This window comes from Amblyomma americanum, chromosome 7 (assembly GCF_052857255.1).
Source record: "Amblyomma americanum isolate KBUSLIRL-KWMA chromosome 7, ASM5285725v1, whole genome shotgun sequence".
Classification (NCBI taxonomy): Eukaryota; Metazoa; Arthropoda; class Arachnida; order Ixodida; family Ixodidae; genus Amblyomma; species Amblyomma americanum.
Window position 1 is genome coordinate 42,106,606 of NC_135503.1, and position 7,021 is coordinate 42,113,626.

Consider the following 7,021-nt stretch of genomic DNA (forward strand, 5'->3'; position numbering starts at 1 on the left):
CGGTAAAAACCGTTTAGTTATAACGAGGTTCGACTGTATCTGTAATTCTGGAATTGACACTTCTTGTTTTCAGCTACCAGTAGTCGACCCTCAGTTTGCACTTCATTGGGTACGACACCGCCTCTGCGCAAAGCTTTTTGCTGTGCGATGTCAGTGCACGTTAAAGATACCCAGGTGGTCGAAATTATTCCGGAGCCCTCCACTACGGCACCTCTTTCTACCTTTCTCCTTTCACTTCCTCCTTTATCCCTTCCCTTACGGCGCGGTTCAGGTGTCCGCCGATATACGAGACAGATACTGCGCCATTTCCTTTCCCCTTTATTGTTATTATTATTATTATTACTATTATTATTATTAATATCATCATTATTATCATTATTATTATTATTATTATTATTATTATTATTATTATTATTATTATTATTATTATTATTATTATTATTATTATTATTATTATTATTATTATTATTATTCTCGCTGTTTTCTTGTTTTCGCTTTTTTGCTTCATGCTTGCTGTCACGCCTAGTTTATGTGTCTTTTTTTTTCTATCGCCTTGACTGCTGCATTACCTCCCCTGAGTGTATTCCTTTGTAGTTAAATAAATTTACATTTTGTGCGTGTGAATGGTGTACCAGCACCAAGACCTTTGGGTTGTTCCTGGGCACCGAAAAATAAAGATTGATTGATTGATTGATTAATTGATTATTATTATTATTATTATTATTATTATTATTATTATTATTATTATTATTATTATTATTATTATTATTATTATTATTATTATTATTATTATTATTATTATTATTATTATTATTCGCGCTGTTTTCTTGTTTTCGCTTTTTTGCTTCATGCTTGCTGTCACGCCTAGTTTATGTGTCTTTTTTTTTTTCTATCGCCTTGACTGCTGCATTACCTCCCCTGAGTGTATTCCTTTGTAGTTAAATAAATTTACATTTTGTGCGTGTGAATGGTGTACCAGCACCAAGACCTTTGGGTTGTTCCTGGGCACCGAAAAATAAAGATTGATTGATTGATTGATTGATTGATTGATTAATTATTATTATTATTATTATTATTATTATTATTATTATTATTATTATTATTATTATTATTATTATTATTATTATTATTATTATTATTATTATTATTATTATTATTATTATTATTATTATTATTATTACTTCTTGTTTGCTTGTCAGCGAACCAAGCAAAGTGCTTCAAAGCATTTGTTTTAGAACCGGCCACCATGCAGTCAGCCATGATTTGTAAATAGACCGCTCGCGCATGCGCACTGCACTCCTCTCACTCCACTGCTCATGGGCAGTGAGCACTGAGCTGTGTTAATGTTAATGTATCGTTCACAGCGAGAAATCGTACGAACGTACTCGCTGAATGCGTCGCTGGCATTCTGGACTGCAGCAATCATGCGATGTATAACGCTGAGATCGTTGGTACCATAACGCTGAGATCGTTGGTACCCGAAAATTCAATCTAAAGTTTTTAACGTGATAGCGTTAAGACGCCCGGCCTGCAGAAAATCCGGCGTCGTCGGCGTTGTGAGCGGGAAATATCCCCGTAGAAGCAGCCTAGGTCGGCCACCTAGGTCAGGTGACCTTGTGGCGTCGTCACAACCTGCCCACCGGATTGTGAGCAAACTGACCACCGTGGCAGGTGGCAGTTAAATTAATGTTTGGTCGCGAGGGGTTGCTCAGGAAGAGCAATCAGGGTCTCATAAGCCCCACAGGTGGCAACACCTGCCAACGCAGGGCAGTAACGCATCGTTTAACCGCTGCGCCACTGGGCCAGGAGTGGTATGAGGACTCCCAGGGGACCCTATCAATTTGAAGTTGAGAATGGCCAATTCCGCATATGACATTCAAGGGGCCCTGATATGATTTCTATGGCATATTCGAGTGCAACAGATCTGTAGAGGTGGTTTGTGCGGGTATTCGATTCAAATATGAAAGCTCTGCGTGCACCCTGTATTTTAGAAACATTTTTTTAAAAATCGCTCCTCGCAGCTAGTAGCTCGCAACCGATTAGGACGACACACCGCGCCGCGCGTCCCCTACTCCGATGATGTCAGTGGGCAGAAGAACCAGCCCTTCAAACTCGCCCCGTCTGCTCACTGACGTCATCGGGGTAGGGGAAGACGCGCGGTGAGACGTATCGCTCTAATCGTTTGCGAGCTACTGCGAGCCCGTGATTTTTTTTAAAATTATTTTTCAGTATAGGGTCCCCGCAGAAATTCCCAATTTGACCCGAATACCCACAAAGACACACCTCTACATATCTGTTGCACTCGAATATGCACACCGAAATTATTTCAGGGTCCCTTTAACCCATTAACTCTATCGCGTCATTCCTTTAAAGCGGAGCTTAAGTGCCCCTTCCAATTTTTCGTTTTTATTTTTATCGTTTCGTCTCAATTAACTTTTCTTTATCGGACTTCCCCGCGTGATTTCCCGTTTTTGTGAGAACGACTGCTGTCTACAGCTGCGCGAAGTCATTTTACTGATTAAATGAAGGAACTCTGTACTGAAGCTGGTTTTTCGATGCATCATTGAACAAATAAATAAACAAGATAAACGCTTAACAGTCACAAAACTATGCAGTTGCGCAATGACCCTGTCCCGCGGAGCGTGTTCTTCGTTACCCGACCGCGGCGGCTGCGTTTTTATGGAGGAAAAATGCTAAGGCGCCCGTGTGCTGTGCGATGTCAGTGCAAGTTAAAGATCCCCAGTTGTCGAAATTATTCCGGAGCCCTCCACTACGGCACCCTCTTTCTTCCTTTCTTCTTTCACTCCCTCCTTTTATCCTTCCCTTACGGCGCGGTTCAGGTGTCCGCCGATATATGAGACAGATACTGCGCTATTTCCTTTCCCCAAAAACCAATTATTATTATTATTATTCTCTAACTATAATTTCCCGTGCCACTTCTGATCACTGATCAGCCTGCTCTTTAAAGCGCACACTACGATCCACACCGACAAGTCAGCCGGGTCGTTCGAAACGCACAATCTCTGAACCTACTGGCGTGAGCGTGGCCACCAGCAAATGACCGGGGCGCCGCGAGAGCGTCGGGGCCAGTGAAAAGAGCGCGCGCGACCACGGCCGGCCAACGGGCTCGCATTGCTTCACAGCCGCGTGCAAAGCTGGACATACCTGCGCGGGGAGCAGCCCATATACTTGACCCGTTTTACCTGTCGGCCAATAGCTGTCGTCGTCTCTGCGCCGCGCCGCCCTCCGAAGCACCATTAATCAACCAGGGAAGAGGAAGAGAGCTGATCGTTAAGGGTGAGGGGGAACGATCCCAACTAAAATTCATGATCCAGCGGATCGCCCAACGAGCTGAATGTCTTCACTGTTTCGTGCAACGAGCCGTTTCGTTATTTTATTTTTTTATAACACGGTTAGCCGCGACGCGTATTTGCACTCTCGGTCGATATCTGCGATCAAGATTGTTCCATTTAGATTCGGGAGAAAGCATGAATGTATATGATCACGCCGTCGTCAAACATTTTGCGAACGCGCCAACCTGTAAGGCATTATACTATACACATACATATACGCAGTGGCCGGTTATTAGCAACCCGGCACCTTTGGTTGTTTTAGAAATCATCTGTTTATTGGGGACTCGTAGTCTTAATTTTATAGCTGCCTTAGCATGATCTGCATAAATTTACTGACGTATTTATAGAACAGCCACGAAGTTTAATTCCATCTTGTGTGCTCGAAGAGACACACTCAATACCAAGTGTTTTGGTATATGTTCAGATATAAAAATCAATGGAGTGTCAGTGTGATGAAAATGCATCTCAATTGAATGTATAGTCGACTCTGGATAATTCGAACTCGAAGAGAACCGAAAGCTTATTCGCATTAAGCGGGAGTTCGAACTAATGGGATTTTTTTTAATACGCTTCTTGGTTGTCGCTACCCAGGACTGAGTTCGCGGAAATCGCTACCGAAAATTGAAATTAAGTGATTTCGAATGAAAACGGTTCCACTGCATTCTTCTTCTGAATAAGAACAACGAAGCGAAACTCATTATGCCTATATACTCCTTATGCTATTAGTGTGGTCATCCGCAGGAAAGGGAACAAGAAAAAGGAGAGAGGTTACTTTTTTGTAAGCTAATATGTACGTGCATGAAAGCTGTCCAATCGTGCACTTTTGCCTACATATAATAGCACAATGACTGTGGAGGGTGACGTCAGGAAATCTTCACATCTTCTGTGGCACGTGTTTGTATGCATGGCTGTGCCCTTTTATCCCTCTCTAGTTAATAGTTAGCAATGTTTACGTGGTACGCAAGCGCACGTGTGTTCTGCCGCTGTTGCTTGCGGCGGCAGTGGAGTGAACGTCCATTTGGGCATTCATATATAATTTGTCGTTTCATAAACTGAACGAGGGTCTAACGAAAAAATGATAAAAGAAAGGAAAAAGAAATACTGTTTGATCTCCTAATATAGGCACACGTGCCTTGTATAGGCACGTGTGCACACGCCTGTATAAGCCTCAGTACTGTTAATAAAACCAGTTGATAGTTTGCGCTCTTTCCGTCTTCCTGTGTTCCTGTGTCTGTCTTTTATGCGTGCGCAACTCGAATTTAAGAACAAGCAAGCTATAGCATGGGTAAAATTCACAGGAATTACGCTGAAATTGGTTGCTGTGCTCATCCATTCCGGACATCTTCAGACCATTCATTGTCAGCCTTCAGTCTCAGTTCTCTTGGGCATTCTCACTCGGGTACTGAAATATTCGACTTATGTTACATGAGCTCTTACACTCTCCGAGCATATATTGTGACGCTGATGGACTCAGAAAAATAGAATTGCAGGATGGTTTCGAGTTTGTAACTCGAATTATCCAGCGTTAGCTGACTGGTGATCGCTAAGAAACGGGGCATATTAGAGTGGAGCTTCTATCTACTAGCCCAACTTGGCAGTGTCAACAGCTAGCACAGCTCATATGTCGCAAGTGCATTTTTACCGGTGGATGCCTTAAGATGCAGTCTTACCAGTGGGCGCACTGCGGTGGGCTTGCAGATGCCGATGCCAACAGCTCATTTTGATTTTTTTTTTTGAGGAACAATCTAACAAGATGTAGCACGGTATAAAATGGGGAGTCGAATGGAAAGGGCTCGTAAATTAGTCGGTGGAGTGTCCCGGTCTATACTAATCGACAGACCGAAAGACAGATTTCCAATTAGACCTGCGCCCCTTGCGTGAGTGAGTAAACGCGGTTATTCAAGAGGATGGCGGCTGGTGTGCATGTGAGTGGGCCCTCAGTCCAGGGCTGCGGAGGCTTCTGCCGACCTTCTGGCGATGACAAATAAGGAGCGCTGACTGGTTTTCATTGCTTGCAATTGATTGTGATGGCCAACGCCGGAGCATTTTTGAGAGACAGACTGCATTATGCGCCGCTGTTCTCAGGGCTTGGTCGAATCTCTTAGTCGACGCCTCTAATACCATTTCCAAGTTAGGGACTGTATGTATGCAGTGTTATCGTACTGCCTTGGGGCAATTTCTCCACGGAGAATCTGTCACTCAACCATGTTTTTAAACACATCTGAGAGGCAAACTTTACTGACTGAAACACTGTCAAGCTGTCAAGTTTTTTTTCTTTCTTAGGCAAACTTTATTGACTGAAACACTGTCAACTTCTTTCTTTCTTTCTTTCTTTCTTTCTTTCTTTCTTTCTTTCTTTCTTTCTTTCGTACTCTCTTTCTTTCTTCCTTTCCTTCTTTCTTTCTCTTCCTTTCTTTCTTTCTTTCCTTCTTTCTTTCTTTCTTTCTTTCGTACTTTCTTTCTTTCTTTCTTTCTTTCTTCCTTCCTTCCGTCCTTTCTTTCTTTCTTTCTTTCGTACTTTCTTTCTTTCTTTCTCTTTCTTTCTTTCTTTCTTTCTTTCGTACTTTCTTTCTTTCTTTCTTTCTTTCGTACTTTCTTTCTTTCTTTCTCTTTCTTTCTTTCTTTCTTTCGTACTTTCTTTCTTTCTTTCTTTCTTTCTTTCGTACTTTCTTTCTTCCTTTCCTTCTTTCTTTCTCTTCCTTTCTTTCTTTCTTTCCTTCTTTCTTTCTTTCTTTCGTACTTTCTTTCTTTCTTTCTTCCTTCCTTCCGTCCTTCCTTTCTTTCTTTCTTTCGTACTTTCTTTCGTACTTTCTTTCTTTCTTTCTCTTTCTTTCTTTCTTTCTTTCTTTCTCTTTCTCTTTCTTTCTTTCTTTCTTTCGTACTTTCTTTCTTTCTTCCTTTCCTTCTTTCTCTTTCTTTCTTTCTTTCTTTCTTTCGTACTTTCTTTCTTTCTTTCTTTCTTTCGTACTTTCTTTCTTTCTTTCTCTTTCTTTCTTTCTTTCTTTCTTTCGTACTTTCTTTCGTACTTTCTTTCTTTCTTTCTTTCTTCCTTCCTTCCTTCCTTCCTTCCTTCCTTTCTTTCTTTCTTTCTTTCTTTCTTTCTCTTTCTTTCTTTCGTACTTTCTTTCTTTCTTCCTTTCCTTCTTTCTCTTTCTTTCTTTCTTTCTTCCTTTCCTTCTTTCTTTCTTTCTTTCTTTCTTCCTTCCGTCCTTCCTTCCTTCCTTCCTTTCTTTCTTTCTTTCTTTCTTTCTTTCTTTCTTTCTTCCTTTCTTTCTTTCTTTCTTTCTTTCGTACTTTCTTTCTTTCTTTCTTTCTTCCTTCCTTCCTTCCTTCCTTCCTTCCTTCCTTTCTTTCTTTCTTTCTTTCTTTCTTTCGTACTTTATTTCTTTCTTTCTTTCGTACTTTCTTTCTTTCTTTCTCTTTCTTTCTCTTTCTTTCTTTCTTTTTCTTTCTTTCGTACTTTCTTTCGTACTTTCTTTCTTTCTTTCTTTCTTCCTTCCTTCCTTCCTTCCTTTCTTTCTCTTTCTTCCTTTCTTTCTCTTTCTTTCTTTCTTTCTTTCATTCGTTCGTTCTTTCTTTCTTTCTTTCTTTCTTTATTTTTTATTTATTTATTTATTTCCTTCCTTCTTTCTTTATTCCTTTCCTTCTCTCTCTCTCTCTCTCTTTCT

The 7,021-nt window shown here is 40.8% G+C and overlaps 1 non-coding gene across 1 annotated transcript; it reads right to left on the bottom strand.

The window, feature by feature from the left end:
- Positions 1-135, bottom strand: LOC144099622 (U4 spliceosomal RNA). Its single transcript, XR_013307446.1, has one exon. It is a non-coding gene; the product is annotated as a U4 spliceosomal RNA (small nuclear RNA).
- Between the last annotated feature and the right edge of the window lie 6,886 nt (positions 136-7,021).